Source organism: Gallus gallus, chromosome 7 (genome assembly GCF_016699485.2).
Source record: "Gallus gallus isolate bGalGal1 chromosome 7, bGalGal1.mat.broiler.GRCg7b, whole genome shotgun sequence".
Classification (NCBI taxonomy): Eukaryota; Metazoa; Chordata; class Aves; order Galliformes; family Phasianidae; genus Gallus; species Gallus gallus.
Genome location: NC_052538.1, coordinates 2,506,000 through 2,527,348, shown reverse-complemented (window position 1 = coordinate 2,527,348; position 21,349 = coordinate 2,506,000). Strand labels below are relative to the sequence as shown.

The 21,349-nt window shown below is 46.4% G+C and overlaps 1 protein-coding gene across 50 annotated transcripts in view; it reads right to left on the bottom strand.

The window, feature by feature from the left end:
- The window catches only part of MAP2 (microtubule associated protein 2), a 191,797-nt gene that overhangs the window by 105,778 nt on the left and 64,670 nt on the right, over positions 1 to 21,349 (bottom strand). For 31 of the 50 annotated variants that reach the window (XM_015289316.4, XM_015289335.4, XM_025152487.3 and 28 more), the window contains exon 3: positions 6,005 to 6,070. The exons of 14 other annotated variants lie outside the window; for them this stretch is intronic. The gene's annotated coding sequence lies outside the window, so the exon portion shown is untranslated. Of the gene's footprint in view, positions 1 to 3,480; positions 3,581 to 6,004; positions 6,071 to 21,349 lie in introns of those variants that run through there. 5 more of the 50 variants (XM_015289324.4, XM_040704096.2, XM_040704103.2 and 2 more) reach the window with 1 other exon arrangement.

The window sequence follows — 21,349 nt, the reverse complement described above, 5'->3', positions numbered from 1 at the left end:
CAGCACCAACAGCCACACTGTGCTTCACTTAGAAGTAAAGCTTGTGTGCTTCTAGTTTCCCACAGACCTAATAAATACCCTACCTTGTGGCAGGGATTTCTTCTCCCTGGCAGCTGCCCACGGGCAAGCACCACGGCAGCTGTGCTGCACCCCATAGCAGCAGCAGGGTGAAGCCAGGCACACATTCCAGCTGCAGTGATGCCATGCTTTAACATCACACTATCAGTACAGCTCTCAGCCATCTTGGGTCAGTGTAAACTCAACTGGTACTGCATTAACATAACATGGAGGATCCTAAAGGCAATCAAATAGCTGAGCCACCACCATCACATTAGGAAGTGCTGGGAAAGGTCTGGGATTGATGCACATAAACATCCCCTTAGACAGATTTCAGTTAAACTGCTGCAACTCTGGAAATCCTGAAGCAGGTAGTTCTGTGCTGAATTATTAAACATTACTGGCCTTGGCCCTGCCCTGACCCCAGTCAGAGATCTCTCAGATGGCCTGTGACAGCGCAGTGGGATCTTATGCCTTTTGCTTTCACATGAACAGAAAGCAAAGAAAGCAAGCCAGCTTTGCAGTGAGACTGCTCCCTGTTGCTCAGGGTGACCAGGAGGGCAGAAAGGCATTATTGTGCTGGTTCGTGGACACAACAGCCTGGTCCCCAGGCCTACAGCGTATGAAGGCAGAACCCAATCTACCTCAAATCCTTGCAACCCTGTACAAAAAAAAAATCATTTTATATATATAGCAGGGGTGAAATCACACTGGCCAGTGAGGCTTCTTGCCACATGAAACTCCACATCAACTCCAGTGACATCTTTTGGAAATGTCAGTACAGAACTGATAAGACACCAGCATCCTACCTGACGCTCACAGGAGATGTAAGACATAGTTGCAGGAGAGCAGCAGGCACCAGCCTGTGCACTGCTGCCAGCAGCACGCTGAGGCCTAAGGCCAGCAACCAACAGTACTGCTCAGCAGCACTGAGGTGACAGAGCTCATAGCTGCAGGACACAGCCTGGCTCTCTCCCTCCTATAAAAAATCAGATGCTGCTTTAGCACCATTTTCCTTCTGCTGTGTTATATATGCAGGGGACCGTGCTGTCTCGTACACAAAGGTGTCAGTGATTTCTCAAGGAACGCGCCACAGCAATGTGCTGTGGGTTTGTTTCATAACTGCCTACAGGCCACGGCCATAACTCAAACACCTAAATGGAGAAGGGTGGACATGTCACACACAGGTCCCCCAAGCTGCCACACAGCCCCTTCTCTCCCCAGCCAAAGTCAGGTCTATGGCTTCCAGCACACGATGCCGTTTGTCAGTACTAAATGCTACACTGCTGAGCAGCGCAGCACTCGGGTCCCTCCAGGCACGTGGACAGAAATGGCTCAGGACCAGCAGACACAGGCTACTGAGGCACCCAGACAACAGCAGGAGCTTTGTACTGACGTATACACACACAGCTCTGTGGTCTTTCCCCCCACTGCTCTCTATTCCTGTCTCTAGCACTCATAAACCTCTTCCCTTTGGTGATGAAGAGGCTAAAGAAAGGCACTTTCCTAAATGTGACTCATTTTCTTTTGGCCAATTAAGGAATATATTTGCAATTCTAAGAGCAAATATTAAAAGTAAGAAAAGGAAAAAGTGAAACCAATTTACTAACCACACACTGACAAATCACCTTATCACAAGAGCCAGGATGACTCAGAAAACAAATCTGAATAGCTTCTGTGATTTAGCACTGACCGACACTCAATGTATTAAAATAAATTGCCCGTGATTTCTCGCAAGCTCCATGCTAATGCACTGCCCATCAAATATCAGTGCAAAAGCAGCAGTGCATAACTATCTAGAGGCTTCAGTCAGTGGCAGATAATGTAATAATTGTCCTCTGACCACACCAGGGAAAGGAAGTTAATCTGCATCTCCAGCCTTTCGGGGAATGTTCCAGGTTTGCAAAGCATGAGTCAGCAGCATTGCTGCTCCATCGGCTTTTTCCTACCACACTACCAGCACCGCAGACTCTCCTGGCTTTCCCAGCTCTGTCATGCCAGGCTCAGGTTTCCATCAGGGAATAGCACCTTCTGAATCAATGGGGCAGGTGAATTGATTGCCTTTTATTCATCACGTTAAAAGCCATTGCAGACCTGTATAATCATGACATAATTTTATACAGCAAAGAGCTTCACAGGAAGAAAGAGTTAAGTTGATAAGTGAAGGAAAGGGAAATTAGTATTTTACTAAATGTATTCCAGTCTTTTTGTTGTTCCTGCTACTATGCTAATGCCCAAGCTACCATAGTTATCACAGCCAAGACAAAAAACACTGTTTTAAGCCCCATGAAGTTGGTGAATATAACCCTCCTGAAGAGTATATTGGAATCTGACTTCACACAGACCACGAAAATAAGCAAGATGATGACATAAGCTTCCAAAATGAGTCCGGCAGCCGCCAGCCCTTCACACCAAATGGAAGCCTGCACCTAATCACTTCTTCCTCCAACGGAGGCCACACGAGTTGAGAGGAGCTCATGATGAGCTTCTTCCCCCACTGATTTCTGTGCTTTGATGGTTGTTTTCCTGACAGGTTATACAGGGTATCCTTCCTGAAGTTACTAAACCAAACTTCTGCTGTTGTAATCTGCTATCCTAACTCTTAATATTTAAACATAGCCTGAGAGCAAGAGTGCATTTTCCTCCTAGAAATGGAGAACAAACTGAGGTGAGTCATCCCTTCCCCTCAAATGGTGAAAGCACTGGCACAAGTTCACCACGCACTGCTGACTCTGACCTTCCAAAGCAGGCAGCACATACAGTGCTGGCCAGCCAGCACCCAAAGCTACTCCAGCACTCACTGTGTATCGTCCAGAGGACAGCAAAGGGCCACAGAGAAACTGGGATGCTCTGGTGCAAAGCTAATGGAAGATGTGGCAGGAGCGGAGAAGAGAAAAAGATGTAAACTCATACGAAACCGACTTTCCTCATCAGGATCACAATCCATTAGCTCAACTCTAACCCATATAAACAAGTTTTATGTGGATTACATTCTCCCTCACTAATAATTGTTGAGTCAATGGGACAACTTCAGCCTGTTTTGGTACAGAAGCAGAGATAGCAGAGTTCCTACAAGTCGCAGGAAAATAGATGTCCAAGTAGCTGAGGCAGACCCTGCAAGCAACTCCTAACTCAAAGGAAAGCCCTGACCCTTGTTTGTCACTGAAACCTCTGCCTGGGAGACAGACTTTCTAATCAGTTTAACCTCCACTGAGAATTTATCATCAAGTACAAGACATAAATTAACAGGAACGTCAGCGTCACTAATCCCATTGCTCAAATAAAAAAATAATGCTAGTTCCAAGTAACCGTAGGAAAAAAAAAAACAACATCAGTATTAGTGGTCTAAACCCAGCCCTGGTGAGAGAAGTGAGGATGTTAAGACCCTGCCTAAAACAGCCATAAAGTAAAACTCCTCCTTACCTCCATTGCATGTGCTGAGCAAAGAGCCATGTACCAAGCGCGGTTAAAAGCCAGACGACAGCCTTGGGATGTGAGCAGACTGCAGGGCCAAACTGGCTCTGGATGCCACTCCCCGCAAGAAGCCCTGGGGACGAGCTAATGACATGCGCTGCTTCTGAATGCCTTTGGCGCATTTGGTCACCGTGTCACATAAAGGAGAGTGCCATACATCACGTCATTCTGGGCACGTGCCCCAAAGCCCACAAACTGATCTAACACCCCTCAGTGCCACTGCAAGCTCTGGCTTCTGTTGCCTTTCTGTATCAGCTAACATGTTTTTCTTTTGATATTCCAAGCCATCTTATTCTGCACCTGTGGCCATAGAATTGTTAAATTTGTTAATCCACATTTTCTTAACAAAATGAGTTCCTCTTACCTCTACTTCAAGAAAACTGTGTTGTTTGAAATTATTTCTATTTTTTTTTTTGGCAGCATAGCATCTTTTTCCTCTTTGCAGCCAGTGGGATTAATTGGTAACGTGCATCTCAAAAGCTCAGATCAAGGGAGGAAGTTAAAATGACTGAAAAACCAGAGGTGTAAGAAGCATCTATGTATTGCTTGTACAAAAAACAGAGAAAAATCCCTGCACCAACCTTGCTTTATAAACATATAGCTGACACCCTTTCTTTGTTTTCAGGAGACCGCAGAGATCTGATAAGATACTGTGCACAGAAGATAAGAAGCATTTCCATAGGAAACGAAAACCATTCAAACAAGACGATCTCATTGCCAACAATTTTGATTCATTATGCAGTGACACTGTAAAGACTGCGCAGTTCTACTTGTCTGCTAACAAAGCCATCACTTCTATTTGTCAGAGATCCTTCATTTTCCCTTCCCCCGTGCCGCAGCAAAACCTTGGATTTTGACATCAAGCCCAGCAAGCAGCGTTAGTCCTTGAGACAGAGTTTGCAAAACATTAATGAAATCAGAATGAGACTGCAGCTTGGCTTGTTGCCCCTGGATAATGGAAGTGAAATTAAAAGTAGGGAGAAGAGAAGGGACCTGCTCTTAGCTAAAAACAGACCGCTGAATGCATTTTTTTGAGAATTGAAGTGTTTTGTACACTATTTACTTCAGGTTTTTCTATTTCAATGAGTCGAGTGATAATCGATACCAGGAGGAAACAGCATTAAAAGCAACTCAAGGAAACTAACAAGTAAAGCACTCCTTTGAAGAATTTTATTTAGCCATAAAAGCCTATTAGGCAAGGAGACTTCTGCCAAAGACAGAAAGAATACAAGAGCCAGGAGAACAGAAAGATGTACAGAAGAAGAAAATGAGGAACAGAATGGTATGCAAGATGGCCAGGTGGGGAAATATCCTGAAGAATTCGGTAACACTTTCCCCCAGAAGGAGCACTATCAACCTCTGTAATTTACTGCAATAAAGTTGGTTGTTCATAACATTTCAGGGCTCCCTTGCTGCTAGCAGTGGCCTGCATCCTTGCCATGCTGGAGTTCTGGCTCAGGGTTCTTCCTCGTTTGGGACTCCCACTGGGCATTTCATGAGACCAGGCTTTCTCACCGAGTTAACATTATTCCCAGTTTTAGCCCCGCCAGAAATGCAACTGCCTTACCTACAAACTAAAACACATGTAAATTTTGCTTCCTGCCCTACAAACACACATATTACCTTCAGGTCTAAATGCTGAGCTAAGACGTATGATGAACTGTGATACTTGACAAGAACACTGTACAGTAACACCTTAAAGAGTTAAAGCAACCAAAGCCAAAAGGTATTAGGGGACAGTGGATAACAAACTTCTCTTGGGAACTAGCAACGACACTGTCAGAAAAATCCCGGTCTATCTGCTTTATTTCGCCACATATAAATGATTTCTGAAGGTCTGGGAGCTCAAAAAGCCATCAGATAGAAGCTCTGCCAGCACTGCTCCGCCCAGCCAGGCTGCTGAGATGCTGTACATAAAGCCCCAAGCTGAGCAACACCAATTCCTTACAGCAGCGAATGGGTTAAAAGAAGTTTCCCTCCTCCGTGAAAGCAATACAGCATGAAAACAGCACTATGCTTTCTGCCGGTGTGATAGATTGTACCTGCTCTGAGCAAGGCACCGAGTTTAACCCTGTTCTTGTGAGACTGCAAGCACTGCACGGATGCTGAAACCAATCTTCGACAGCCCCCACGCCCAATACAAATGGAGATGGGTCTGTAGCCCAGCTAGAATGAAGCAAGGCAAGCGCTCAGCTTTCTGTCTCACCCTTTGGTAGCTGCAGCTTAAAGGGCTAATTAAATAGCCAGAGCATATGCATACACATCAAAAATAACTTCAGAGCGCCTGCCCTAACAATTAAAAAAAATCTATACAAAGCTGCAACAGAGCACAGTTCAGTAAAATGAAGAACACTAATTATTGTCTAAAACAAAACAGAAAAAAAAAGCCACAGAAAACAAAGAGCAATCCACACCCTGCTTCACATTCAATCCCACATCCTTAAAACCCCATTCAAATACAGAGGCGCCCTACCTTTCTGATCTGTGACCAAGCAGATTCCGATCAGTGGATCACGTCAAAGACAAGATGTTGGAGAATCTGTTAAAATAAACCAAAGGTAGGGAAAAAAGAAAGAAAATACTTCATTTTTGATGAAAAACAGCTTCCGGCGATGAGAAAAGTTCTTTTTTCCATTATACAAAAGCCTGGATGCACACAGACATATCCATACCAGTATCTGTGCATAAAGGCATGTGTGCTTAGAATAAATATTACGTATGCACCGAGTAAATTTATCAGCAGAACTGCTGCTAAAGTGTGTTACCTATACATTTTAATTCATCCGGTGTGCACCGCTACGGAATTCAATCTACAGCAGACTAAACCCCAAAAGCTACAGCAGGAAGGTATAACTGGCAAATCCTCACAGAGCAAACACAGCTGACATTTTAAAAAGAAAATCATTACCGGCTCATATGCTGCCATACCACAAAAGCCTATCCTTAAATAACTGCTGCATAATCATTCTCCTGGAGTGTTGTTATCCATCGGCTTGCTGCCTATCTCCAGACAGACGCAGCCTGCAAGCCACCAGCTTGTATCTACCATGGGTACGTCAGGAAAACTGCAAATTAGAAGTCGTCCCCACAGCGGTGAAAAGGAAAAGAGGGTGAGTGGGAGAGGAAGAGGGAGTTCACTGGCCACAGAAATTTCCAGAATGATGACAAACCCACCGGCTCCGCCATCATCCACTTACAATAGGATGCTGCACCTCGTGGCTGCCTAAGCATTTCGTCAAGGGCTTTCTGGTATCAACTGCCTGACAGGCATTTTAATTGCATCCAACCAAGTGCATCCCCAGGAATCGGGCCTTTAAGCCTATGAATATCATCAGCCGGTCCCTTTTGTGCCGCTGCCAAACGCACACAACCACACACAGCACACAGGCGGCAGCGCACACGGTTTCCATTGCGATGCCGATCCAAATCCTAAACAGGTTTTACAGCCAGTACAGTGAAAAGGAGGTCTGAAGGGATTTAGCATTTTCTCCATTATGGATTACGGAAGAGATTCGCTCTCCCTTTTCCTTTTTTTATCCCATGCTACTGTTCACATGTCGCAAGCAGCTCATTTACACTGTCATCTGAGCCTTGCATTTGTTTATCCACACCAATGGAAAAGAAAAACGGGTAGAACTCAGAAGTGCTGCAGAGAGGATAAGGGACCCTTCAGGACTAATAAATAACACAGGGCAGCAGTGATCACTGCACAGTCGTGCTTGTACATGAGCTGCTGTAAGGCGTCCAGGCTTACTGCCCCAACCTCACCTATGTGTTTCAGGGCTTCCTTCTGTCATCCATCTGAGCATGATATGGGATCATTGAGCTGTGAAGCCGCTCTGTGTTTGGGGAGGAGATGCAGCATGGCTGGGAAGGGATAGGACAGAAGGAGCAGTGGATGAAGCAATTAAAAACAAAAGAGTTGAAAGATGAACTCATTTTTTTTCCTAAGCTTTGTAATTCTGCAATGAAACATCAGCATCAGAGGCTTTTAGAAATGGAGCAGTCACGAGAATCCAGTGAGCCCAGCCCCACTGGGAAGGGCTAGAGATGAGTTCAGAGTTCCCTACAATCAAAACACAAGCCAGCCAGACCCATTCCCAATGTAAGCTCGTGCTTCTCTGCCCTGTGCCAGCAGACCCCTTGAGAGAGAAGGATGCTCAAAGGAAGAGAACACATCTCCCTGCCACAAAGTTTGGTAGAGGTCTAACAAACCCCGTTTTACCTTTGAGGGAGACACTGGGCTTGCAGGAAGGAGCAACAAATCTCATGTGGATTCTCAGCGTTTCTCTCTCTCTCCCCAAACTCTGGGGGTAGAGAAAAGGGGTAGCAAAGGGAACTGATTCTCTCCTGCCTTCCCTCACAACCACAAGAAGATGACTCTTGACACATCCATCAAACTCCACGTCAATGAGAAATTCCACCCTCATCTATCTCTATGAACAGATCCCAGTGCCTCAAAAGCACCTGCCCTGCCTGCTTCTCCCCCCCCCACCCCCCCCCCCCCCCCCCCTAAAGCACCACAGCAGTGAGGAAGGAGGAGCGGAGAAAGGTAGTGCCCAAAGACAACCTGTAAGGGACAAGAATGAGGATGGAGCAGGCACTGTGTGGCAGCAAAAAGGCCTTCAGAAGGAATGGAAAAATCAAGCAAGAGCAGCACTAGCACAATTCTTAGACTTCTCCTATGAGAAAGCCTCCTGTGACTCACCAGAGGGGTGCCTGCTGCTGCCAAACCTCCCACTGCAGAGCTCATCCACTGCAGAAACCAAGGAAACTCTTCTGCCCTCGTCTTGCTCAGCTCCCAAACCTCCCAGCTGGTGCTGGCTCCCGGCCCTGCTGCCAACCCTCCCACACCCCCATGGCCACCTCCTGCCTGTCGCTCTTCCACCAGCATTCCCCCAAAGCACCCAACAGCTCAGGGAGGTCCCAAAACCAGCACCTGGCCTGGGAGGGTCAAGGTGTTACAAGAAGTCCTGAAAACCTCCAGAAACTTCTCTGAGATATTCCTACTGACCTCTCGAGGTTCACAAGGGACTGATGTACACTGCCAAGCTGTGCCCTATACCCCAGAGCACAGAGCATTCCTGCAGAGCTTGGTAAAGCTCTGTAGGATAGGGCACTCGGTTTCATCATCGTACTTAAGATTGCTTATAAGACCCAGCTACATTCTGGGTCGCACTGGACAAGGTGCTGGGCAAAACAAGAGATGGTTTCTATCACAACTCGTTATTTTAAAGATCCAAAACACAAAGGGACATACTGGCAGCATTCTACTCATTTTAAAGATGATGAAAAGAGAGCAGTTAAGGGGCTTGGGCTTGCCCAAGTTCACATACAACCTCTGTAGGCAAGCTAAGGTGGAAGATCCTCCCAGATCCTCAACCTCAGCTCTTAATGCCCAAGCCCCTGCCAAAATCATGCAGCCTGCCTTTAACAAAGTACTTGGGGGTTGGTTGCTTCTTTTTAGTAATAGGTTGGGTGAACATTTTATGCAATGCCTAAAATAGCATCTAATATGATCAGTGATGTAGATGAAGAGGAATAAGCCTGCTGAACAAAAATTGCACCACTCTGGTAAAAATAGTCCTGGAACAGGGAATTTTCTTTTTATGCCTTCTTGTTTTAGCACTTAGAATGGCGCTGGAGATGGCTGCCTACTGGAGAGGCTGAGAGGAGACAGGCTTTTCTAGACTAAGTATTGCCTGTTCTTCTGCAGTAGTAATAAACATTGGAGCATCTATTTCACCAGCCATTTGATAGAGAAACTTGCTTTTCTTCCCTTCCTCCCCTCCTTGAACAGGAAAAAAACAAAATAGAAGGACAGTAATTAATTCCGGAACAGCACATGCAGCCACACCAGCTCCTTCACAGCAGTTCTATGGTGAGGGAGCTGGGGCTGGAGGCACGGTCTGCATCTCTATGGTTACTGGTACAGCGAGGGAGAAGGGTGAGGAAGAGATAGCAGAAGGTTGCAGACTGAAGGAGCAGCTTCTGTGGCAGCAAGGGGCAAAGGATTTCAAAGCAGGGCAGAAGGTCTCTGAATGTGGAGTTAAGTTTAGTTTCCTTGCTGTTTTCTCCCCCTCCAAGGAATGAGTATGCAGCAGAAGACCTATCCCTATTGTGCAGTCAGCTCCTCCAGAGCCTCTTCAGTTGGGATAATTTCTTCCCATCAGCCATACCCTCTGCCTTTGCACCACAGCACATTCCATCACCTTCCTGGGACAACCTGGCCTTCCTCCCAGCCCAGAAACACATCCTGGTGATGCTGTACTCCCCAGCAGCCATTCAGGGGCCTGCTGTGCCGCATAGCACGGCCAGCTGACACGACTGCAGCTCCTGAGCAGCATCAGTACAGAAAGGAGCCTTCAGAACCCAAGCAACCTATGTCCACTCTTCCCCCTTATATCTCAGCTTATTTGTTTTTGAAATGTCAGGCGGATATTTTCAGGCACAACCTCTCCTTTGTGAATCCAAACCAACTCCTCAACTAAATAATAGATTTGAAGAATACCTAGGAAGGGAGTTCTCATTTCCATTTCACTCCATGCCAGCATGTTGCTGAAATCACCCTGAAGGATGTGGGATATGCAAATCCTTCCAGGCCTGCTTTTGAGAAATGCCAAGGCTACACAGAACCCTTTGAAGCTGCCACATAAACACGTTCCCAGGTTTTCTTAGAAAATCCTTGTTTTTCAGTTAAGTGATCAATGAGAACAAAAGAATAAGAAAGCAAGAATCGTGACAGGTGCTGGTTAGCTCCTAGATCTTGTATGTAGATGCAGTATAATTGCTAATAACTGCTGCAGTATGAAGTTTTGTATAGCTGCCTCCTAATAAAGCAGCAACAGCCAGCTGGAGGGAGCAGCCCAGACTCAGCACTTGTTTGGCCCACTCAGGGGATGCCCGGTATCACTGGTGGCCCAGCAGAAATCCCTGAGCTCAAAGCCCATCCACACAAAGGAAAAGCAAACCAACCTTCAATGTGGCAGAGGCAAACCTCAGTCTCAGAACCACAGAAACATCAGGAAAGTCATCTGATGTGATCCCATCGGCAAAGCCTGAGAGTGCCCTGTCACAAACACATCAGCCCAGAGACTTCCTCACCGCCCCTGGAAGTTGGTTTCAACTTCCAGTCAATTCCTGAAGCCTGTGATATCACAAATAATCAACAGCACCAACACTGCTACATAAAGCAATGCCACTTCAGCATCGTGGCTCTCTACAAAAGGAAGTTCCTGAGCTGTGCACACATACATGCACAACCTCTTTGGGGGCTGCAAGGCAACTGCACAGTCAGCACTGTTACAAGGAGGCTCAGAGATCACAGGTGCTGACACAAAGCTTCTGTCATACAGTCCAGAGCCACTGTAGGTAGGTAGATGCTGTCTACAAGAGATTCATTACCATTTTAAACATGTCAGTGAAAGAGCTGAGTTTATTCTTTTATATTTTTGTCTTCAATTTCATTTCCCTTGGAGAGATAAACGGCATGCATTGCCACATAAAGCAGTATCTGCAGCATTACAGCCACAGCGAGCTAGTAAGGGAAATCAGGTTTTCCAGGAAAGGTATTTGCACTACAGAGAGCAATACCGGTACACATTGCAATCAATGTGCACATGCTAATTAATCTGCTGGTCCACCTAGGGATGCTGTCCTTCATATAGAGCCTCCCTCTGACACAGACAGGAGGTGCAGGCAACTACTGTGGCCACAGCCCTGCAGTACACAGTGTTCATGATTGCCCTGAGCACAGAGGGAGAAGGAGGTTTTGTCAGCTTCTCAGAAACAGCATCCGAGTGTAAACTAAGATTTAAGGGTGTCAAAAAAGGGCAAAGGTAGACCGACATGGTTAGAAACAATCCTGGTGGTGTTGTGAGCTGATCAGCTGCTTTACGTAGTTCCAGTTAAGCAAAACCCCCACTGCTACCTGGCTGTTGTCTCCACACCTTCCTCCCAACTCTCTTCTGAGCGCTGCTCCACTCTCACTCCTCCTGTTCCAGATGTTTTCTGTTTGCTCCCATCACTGCGCCCTCCCTTTCCTCATCTTTTCTGACTCCTCCCTCACAATCCCTGCCTCCCCAACAGGTGAAGGACACAGAAGTCAAAAGCCTGACATCACGTGCTGAGTGACGTCTGCAGAAGACAGTTATTTATTCTGCTTGGCTGCGCTATTCATCCTCCACAGCCTCATCCTGTCTTTAAGAGGCAGCTCTGCCCTTCCTTCTCTGCCTGTAGAAGAAAGGAGTGCTTTACAGAAGTGTAACGGACGATCGTGCTGATTCATTAGTGCTCAAATCACTCTCCTAAGGCTGTGGGATCCCAGCCTGCCAGGCAGTGCTGAAAATCATGGTCAACCTTCCCATCACACGTGTCTGTGTGAGCTGCTCCTGTGAGCTCTGCAGGCTTGGCCCCAGCAGGCCCAGTCCCCGTGTCACTGGCCAGCAGCCACTGCCTGCACGCAGGCAGCACAGCACAGTCACAGCACCTGGCTCACCATGCAGATCTCAAAGCTCAACTAGCACTTCTTCCTGCCATCATGCGGATTATGACTAAGGCAATAATGCAGATGCAAACCCTATCATTTTTTCTCATCACTTCCCTCTTCTGGCCTACCGGTGAGGTGACAAATCCAAAACTTGCTTACGGTAAAATATCACAGCTACTGCGATAGGATTTAATTGAATGTCTGTTTGTACTTCTCTTAACAATCACGTAACCTAACGGGCTTCAATTAACTGTCATGTCACGCAAAAGCTTTGGTTACTGTTCTGTATTAACCTTATAAATAAAATATTTTAAACTCACAATTCATTTGTTGAATCAGATTTTGCATGACACGCAATTAAAATATAACCTCTGAGTTGGCCCGGCCTTAAACACATATAAAGCTGTAGCTGTAACGTAAAACACACAAGTTTATCTGTTTTGCCTACCTGTGGGTTTTGGATATATAAGTATATAAATTCCTCAGTTCCATGGGAAGCTGGCACATGGTGAAACACAGCACTGAAAACAGGTTTTCCTGCAACGGGTCTTGTATCTGTGGGCTCCATAAAAAAAATGCATTTGTTCCTTCATTTTCACAATGCTAATAAAGCAACTGGAAGATCCACCTTCCTTCAGAGATACCCTTTGCAGCAGCTAAATACAGCCTTCCCAAAACCAGCCAGCTAGTTATTTTCTCCATGTCCACACATTCACTCAAGAACCCTAAAAACCAACTTGTTCAGCCCTAATACCTCATCGCTTTTCCTCGACAGCAAAACCAATGAGACAGGCAATAGAAATCACAGCAACACGTAGCAACATGTAGCAGAATTGGGTTTAACAGCTTCTCACTTAGCAGTGCTTTATGTAACAGAGGCAGTCAGGCAGAAACCCAGGGGGGAGCTACCAGCAGCCCAGTCGTGCCAAGGAGAAACTGCTTGTGCACTGGCTGAAGAGGAGATGACCATAGTTGCCTTATGAGAACACTGCTGACCCACATGGACACTGATGTGATGCTACGTGGCTCTGATGCGACAGCTTATTTCCTCAGCCTGGGCACCCAGGTCTTTTGCATGGAGACAAGTCTCCCCTGTGGCTGCCCTTTGCAAAGGGCAGCTTTCCAGTAACAACAGCCCTGATTAGGAGCCACTTTGACCTCTAAGACAATTCAAAGTCCTTCCCTACCAGCCGTGCATTTGGACCAGAGGTTGTATTTCTCAGACAAAGGCAAGGTGGGGGCAGCAACACGGGCACCGCACGTAGCAGACATCCTCTGCACAGAGGACCCCCTCGCAAAGGGCTTCTTAATGGATTTTGACTGTTGCACTTACTGTGAAATGAGCATCGCAGATACCGCCGGCTAATTCATTAGCTACTTGTGATTGATTCTTGCTTTCATCACCATAAAAGCAGATTTCCTGTGGTTAACATAATGATCCTGATTCCCCCTTCGCTTACACACATTAAATCAGCTACAGCTCCACTGAGCCCACAGCAGTTGCTACATCAAGACTAAGACGGGTTAATGACTGCAAACTCGGAGTGGGTAGCTCAGGGGTAGGTTTCATTTCTCCTGGCCTCACAGCACTGTCCAGAACAATTTTGTTGCTCTGTATAAGGAAAATTGCTCTGCTCACTACCAGGCAGCTGCCTCGAGGGTGAAAAACCATTCAACAGTGCTCAGTTACACTGCCTAAGAGCTCTGGGTGTGGAGAAGACTGTCACATGCCATTGCCATTAGCAGGCAGTTCGGGGAAGTTAACGTGGTTGTAGTCAAACCTGGTTTATCAGTGGACTGAAAGACAAAGCCACCTGGCAAAATGAAATTTCAGGTAAACAAAGAAGCCTGGAACTTATTCGATGCACCTCAAGGGATCTGGCCTTCCTTAGATGAAGGGGTGTTTAGATCAATGGCATTTTCACTGACAGCTCAACGGCTGCACTGCCAGGAAGTTGGGGAGCTTCTCACATCGTTTCAACAAACAATGTGGGAACTTGGTACCATAAACCATCCAGACGCTGCTTTAGAGCAAAATATACCAACACAGGGGAAGACTATCACAATTGCACTAAGCTTTTTAAGGGTCAGAATATCTAGAGAAAATAATACAAAAAGTGGAGACAAAAGCCACACAGCTTGGAGACAGCAAAGGCACAAGGAGATGATCAGAAAAGCTACAGAAGAAGATGAATCACAATTAGCAAGGAGCATGAAAGGCAACAAAAAAAGATTCAATACGATCTGAAAAGCAAACAGGGCAAGTCATGGTTCAACAGAGAGGCACAGCAAAGAAGATGTACAGAAGAGTAGGATGCAACACAGTCAACATTTGCCTCAATTTTCACAAATAAAATCAACTGTGAGTAAGCACTGCATGAAATTCATTTTCAAAAGAAGCAGGACCTTGGGTCAGAATGGGTAAGAGCAGCCTCTGAAGCTCACAAAACAAGCTAGACGTAGTTGAGCAAATTCTGTGAGTCTTTCCTCACTCGAGAAGAGCATGTATGGTTTCACAGCAGACCCGGAGGAGATCAAACACCACACCCTCTCTTGAAAGGAAGCCGTGGGAAATGACAACCCAATCAGCTTAATCTCCTTTACACAAAGATTTTGGCACAAATACACGAACAAGCAATTTATAAGCATCTACAGAATGGGCGAAGAGTTGAGAACTCTTTGAAAAGTATTAGTTTGCCAATAACAGATCCCAGCAAACTGATCATATTTTCTCTCTAGTTTGCATTTATGAAAGTTGGTTTTGACTCCAAGTTGGGCTGAGCTTTTCACACTTAAGAAAGCATGTTAACTATATTTTTTGTACAGAAAGTGGCAGGAACAGGAGCCCCTCTTCCCACAACAGTAAGGTGGGCTCCCCGGGCACTGTGCAGGTGTCACAAGCCCTGCAGCTCTTTCGTGTGAAGGACACCTTCTGCTGCCCACCCTGCTCCAGGTGCACCTCAGGTGGGCTGGGAGCAAGAAGTTGTGCTGCTGGTGACCTGCCATCCCCCAGGCTCCCAGCTCATCCCCAGGGTGGGACGGCTTCAGGTGAAACCGTGTGCCCACATGCTACCACAATAGAGACTCCAGAATGCAGCTGCTGCCGGGATCTGCAAGGAGGCTCCTTACCTCTTTTTATTAAGGTCTGGAATCAAAGCCAGCCTTTGGGGTATGACAACTCTTATGTTGGAGCAAAATCTCCAGGCAGTGATGTGGAACTCGGAGCACAGCACTACTGAAAAAGAGTGCAGAAGGAAAAGAGAGCAGAAAAGAAATGGAATAACTAACACAGATTTGCTCCAAGGTTCTCTCTGCACCAATTGGTAAAAAGAATACAACTGAATCATTAATAATTGAAGGAACTTGAAGACAAAGGCACTTTCAGCCAATGTGAGACAAAGGGATGAAAGAGGGCTGTAATGAGAATTCTCATGACTATCACTTTTGCAGGGGGCACCGGGAAGGAAAGTGTTATATTTAAAAGAAATGATTCCTTTGTAAAATGAGAGCAAGTTTTCTCATTGCTAATGCAGACAGACGTATCTGAAAGGCCTTATTCAGCTGATGGTGTCACTGAACACCCTTTTGGGCACAAGCTCTCCTCTAACAATATTAAGCAAGGATACGAGACTGTTGTAAAAAATATGAAGTGTCTCTTGTTTATATTTTTTAGCAGCAGTGTCATTACCAGCAGCGGTGGAGTTGGGCACCTTCATATCTGCTGCTGGTATTAGCAACATGGGACAATTTCTGAGGAACAGAATCATGCAAAAACACAAACAAGAGGAATGTTCATCTTACTGCCTCGCTGTTTTATTTTGGGGAAAGATGGTCATGAAAACTCAAGAAGAAGGAAATGCATTGCTTTCATCATAAAGAGTAAAACACAACTTAAAAAAAAACCTGCAGAAATAATTGGATTAGATACACTTTGTAGGAGAAGGGAAGGAAAAACACAGTGTCATCTACAGAAAGGACAACTGCAACCTGTCACAAACCCAAAGCTCACAGTCAGGCTAACCATCCCCAAAATAACTGGCTATGCTCACCCAAAAAAGCTATTCTTGCAAGCCTTTCCAAGCCCAAGGAATACAGCAGGAGGGTGGCCCACTGCCACCATTCACGCTCAGAGGACATCTTCCCAATTCCACACGAAGGCTGTATTTTCTTTGCTGGAGTCCTTTTCCTCGTCTGGATATCCTCTCTCCCCCTCTAGCTACCAGGGCTCACCAACATGCAGAGCTACCTTCTCCCTCTCGTCTTTTGAGCATGATGTTACTTTACCGTGTCTCCCTGAGCTCTATCACTTTCCCAACTCTGCTATGAGCCTGCGTGCACCTCGGTGGCTGTGCCAGGGCTCAGCAGCAAGCAGGGAGCAGCCAACCCACAAGGCCTCAGCAGGACACGCTGCCCTGAGGCACACACCGACCGCACTAGCTCTGACAGGACACCTAAATCCGTGTAGATTAAGCACATGAAACCTGGGATTCACTTTGTTTAATAGCAGCCCTGATTCACACCACTCACAAATTGCCTAATATTTGGTACTGCCCTCATTAACCTTTTTAAATTGCTTTCCAGTCCATGCAAAACAGAAACCTCAGAATTTGAACAGCTGGCAACACCCTTCTTCAATATTTCATGGCTTACACTCAGATATAAACCTTTCTGACAGAGCTGTCACAGGACAACAGATTAGTGGAAGAGGAATGGGCTTTCATTATAGGATTTATTCTCTGTTCATCACATATGTGAGGTTTTAAAAGCACTAAATCAGTCTGTATTTGCTTGAAAGCTACCAATTCACTCCCCAATTTCACTTCTTATTCCTTCCTACGTAGCGACTAGCTTTTGAAGAGCCAAGAGAGAAATAGTTAGCACACTTGTTAATAAAGGGGAAATATAAAAAAAGTTATTAGTTAACCACAAACACATCTAACGGTCAAACAAGATACAGGACCACGACAAAATAAGGCTGCCTGGGCTTCTGTGAGCATCCCATATTCCTCGAGAACACACCAGCCCTGCACTGCAAGATGCTGGCCACTGAGGCCACCAAAGGACTGGAAGTTCTGGGAAAACTCACTTTAAGTGTCTCTCCAACAGCACCCACTGGCTGCACCCAAGCTCAGCATATTGCTGGAGCTTTAACCACCACAGTGCTGGGGAACACAATTCTTCCAGCCCTTCCTGCTCCATCAGCAGATTATATTTGCTGATCCTTCTTGCAGGATTTAGACTGCTCCCAGTTGCTGACCCCCTGAGCCCATCAGTAGGGACCCTAATGAAAGCAGCCTGCTCAACACATCTTCCTCCTGAGGCTGCCTCCCACTGCAGCATTTAATGGTCGCCGCTCTGCTCCCTTCCCTTGCTGCTCCTGAGGGCACAGGTCAACATCACCCAGGCAAACCATGTGAGGAGCATATGCAAAGGTTCAGTGAGACACTGGCAGGAGGTAATGGCTTTACTTCCCTTTGTACTCTTTGGACAGATTTATAGTAACTTCTCAAAAAAAAAAAATAACATCTCTTCCTATGCTCCATCTGCTGCCCATCAGACAGACCAGCTGATTCTTGCCTCCCACCTTTCCTAAATTCCAAAATACTCTTACTCCAGAGGAGTTTAACGTTTGTCAGTCACTAAGCACACTTAAAAGCCCCTCCTGAGGCCAGCCCTCTACAGCCACATTTCAACTCCCTCAGCCCCATACCTTCATGGCAGCAACGGATCACCCTGTGCTGAGCTTGCCTCCCTCACCCCCTGCCCCAGAGGTACAGGTAACCACTGCTTCAAACCAGTGCCGCAGTCCTCTAGTGAAAGCTGCTTAGTGCAGGTGCTGTGCCCTGGAGTCAGACTTCTGCCCACACCGCACCAGTGCTGATACATGAGCAAAACAAAATGCAGCGGTTTTCTCTCCGCTTTCCCACCTAACCTCAAAGCCTTTTTCCTTGTCTCTTTTCATTCCCTTGAATAAGAGAGAAACCACAAGCCTTCTCTATATAAAGTTATCTTTTATTAATAAGCATACACTCATACATATGTTCAGATTGACTCCAGCATATAGCCAAGACAGAAATAACTGAACACTGATTTATTTTTTATGGTTTAGTAAAAATAATTTTACACTTCAGTAAGTTCAAAAAGCCTACCCTGCAACATGCAACCTGATGAGCAGAGTGCAGAAGGCAGGCATCACCTGGAGACAGAAGTCTCCTGACAGCACGTCCCTAATATCCATGCACTGAGCAGCTGTCTGCCACATGATGGAGAACTCTGAGAACAAGACAAGATAAAAAGCTTAAGGGATATATATATATATATATTTTTTTTTTCTACCTCATTTTGTTTTCCCTCAACTACTCCACATGTTGCTATTTAATTTTTGTGGCTCGGGTTTTGCCCCTTTAAAAGACCTAAAGGCTCTCCCTGTCCTAGGCTCACCTGTCCTCCCTGAAAGGCACCGGGGGGCTCCATCTCCTGTTTTCCCCCTGCATACAACAGCTGATACTTGTCTGCATTGCCCAGACAATTACTATTATTTTCCTTCAAAGCCCACAAACACTCTTCAGGAGTAAAAGCCCTCTTAGTGTAAGGCTCTTCACAAACACCTGCTAACAAATGAGAGGAGGCCACGTGGGGCAGAAGGAGAGAGACAAGAAGGGGTATAGCATCCTGATGGACCAGAGGTGAGAGCCCAGCCAGCTCCCGCATCTCTTTTCTGACTTCCAGGAATAGGAGAAACAGGCTGAGGAAACATTTCCTGCAAGCCACCTTTATTTATCTATTGCCAATTTTGGTTGACCTTTCTAGATAAGGCCACATTCCCAAACATAGGCAAACATTCCCAAACACTAGCCTCAGAGCTGTAGGTACTGCACCTGCTTGCAGTAAGCTTAACAGCTGCACAGCAAACAGATGACGACAGAGATGCTGATGGACAGCATCTGTCAGCAAAGTGATGGGTCTCAGCCTCCCAGCTGAGACCTGCTGGTGCATTTTCAGGTGGCACCACATGACATGGGAATCCTCTGGGGACAGCGAGGTAGCTCAGATGCCCCAGGATGCCTACTTACACCACCCTCCCTGCATGCAGTAAGAAAGAAAGCAAAAAGGATGCAGCTTGAAAACCTGCAGCAAGTGGCCCTCCAGGCAAACCTCTCCCCTGGTGAGCTCCCAGCAGGAGCAGAGGCTCCAAAGGCAAGGCCCTGAGTCTGCCAGCACAGGCTAGTGCAGAGCAAAGCCCAAGCTGACAAACAGGCTTATTCACTTGCTGGCTGTTTATTGGGTATCAGCACTGTACCATCTGCTTTACTACGTCCTTTAAAAGGCTGTAGCAGCAAGGGAAGGCAGCTTGGTTGCCATCCTCCTGCTGCTGCACACTGCCAGGTGCCCTGCATGGAGGGGAGGCTGCTGACGGAGCCATGGAAGGAAAGCACAGAGCTCACTACCCAGGGGGAGCCAGAAAGTGCAGGACTAGGAGTCATGTGGAATACCAGCCCTTCAGGAAACACCAGTTACTGCAGCATAGCATCACTTGAGCCACTCCTGGAGCAGCTGTCTGGCTGCTCCAGGAGCCTGAGCAAGAGGAGGGAACCTGCAGGGCACTAAGTCACTGCTGCCAGGGTCAGCTGTCCTTCACACAGTCCTTGTTCTAAAAGGGTCATTCCTTGGGTGGAGGAAAGAGCCTCGGTGCCAAAGAACAGAGTATGACTGAGATGCAGGTCTACAAAGAAGTTTGCTTACTGATTTCAGAACAGCTACAAACAAGACAACATGGCAACCTCAGAAGAGCGCGACCAAACGCAAAGCTGCATACCAGAGGACTGCTTGTCAAGCAGGTGCACATCTCACATGGTTAGGAGATCCCAATATTAAAGCCATCACCCACCCCATCCCACCACTGCTTATCGCATCCTCTCCCCTGCACGCTCCATCAGAGTGGTTGGGAAAGCCTCGATGCAGCCCTGTGGAATCAAACGCTAGGGAACGAGATACATATAGAAATCTATGTATCTATACACATACACCACATAACTGTGAAACACCCCATCTGCTCACGTTATGACACTAAACGCATGCAATTAACTGAACAGAAACGGCATAAGGATCTGGATCAGTCAGTGGCTTTTTCCCCGACTCCTACTATTTCCACCTTCCTCTCACCCTAACATATGGAATGCCATATGAATTACTGAATGGATCACACTAAAACTAGAGACAGTCAAAGCTATTTTTAATGTAGATTATGGGGGGATCTTGTCAGTCCTTTGTGCAGCATTGTTTGCCTTACAAGCTTGGTCTGTCACTACTTCTGGCAAGCCCCATTTCCAGGGCTGACAGCTGATCTCCAAACTCTTCAATATTTTCTCTCTGCGCGCCAAATTAAGTCTCCTTTCCCATCTGAGTTACCCCACATGAACAGTGCAGGAGTAGCAGCTCAGGTGAGTGCTACTGCAGAGCCAGGAGTCCCTGCATGTTCTTGCCCCAGCACAGACTGGGAAGGTTCACAGCCTTTCCAGCCCCTCACTGAAAACCTCTCCATGCTAAGAAGCCACAGCACCAGAGACAAAGCCTTAGCAGGAAAAATCATGAGAGCAACTTGATTTGTTTACATGTTAATATTTAAAACCCAATGCAAAGCGAGGAAGACTCACAGTGGAGATCCAGCTGCAGACGCAGAGACTCTTGAAGGCCCCAGCAAGCTCTGCTAGGCATTTTAAAGCCAAGACAGGTCAGATCAGCCACGTTATTATTAGCTCTGAGTGGCCCATGCATCACTTTCAGCATACATTACCCAAAATTGCAATTGTTATCAAGAACTGCATTTTCTCCTACCCTTGAAAATCAATTAAAGCATTACCAATCTCATCTTGATAGCTAAGTACAACATCAGCAATAGAGTCTATCCAAAACCAGTGTCAGATAAAAGTCTTCAGGTGAGGCAATACCAACCTAGATGGAATATCAGGTGCCAAAACTAAGGGATTTCTTGACAGTAGTTGCCTTTAGTTTTTAACCTATGCAGACTCATTATAATCTAGCTCCACAGGAAGCATTTTCTTCCACAGTTAATTTAATCACTGAAAGAAAAGCAGCTTCACACACACCCCTCTGCTACTGACACACAACCACATGGATGTACACTTTCTAACTGATCCCCAGAGGTAATGCTCACATTTCCGTACTGGGTTTTCTCCGAGGAGAATCAGGTGCTGTCTGGGCAAACCAGGAGGCTGGGAGAACTCAGCACTTCCAGCTCTGGCAGGAGCAGAGATGAACAAGCTGGTGGTTCCGAGGTCCCAGCGGTTGGGGAAGTGATGCTGGGTGCAC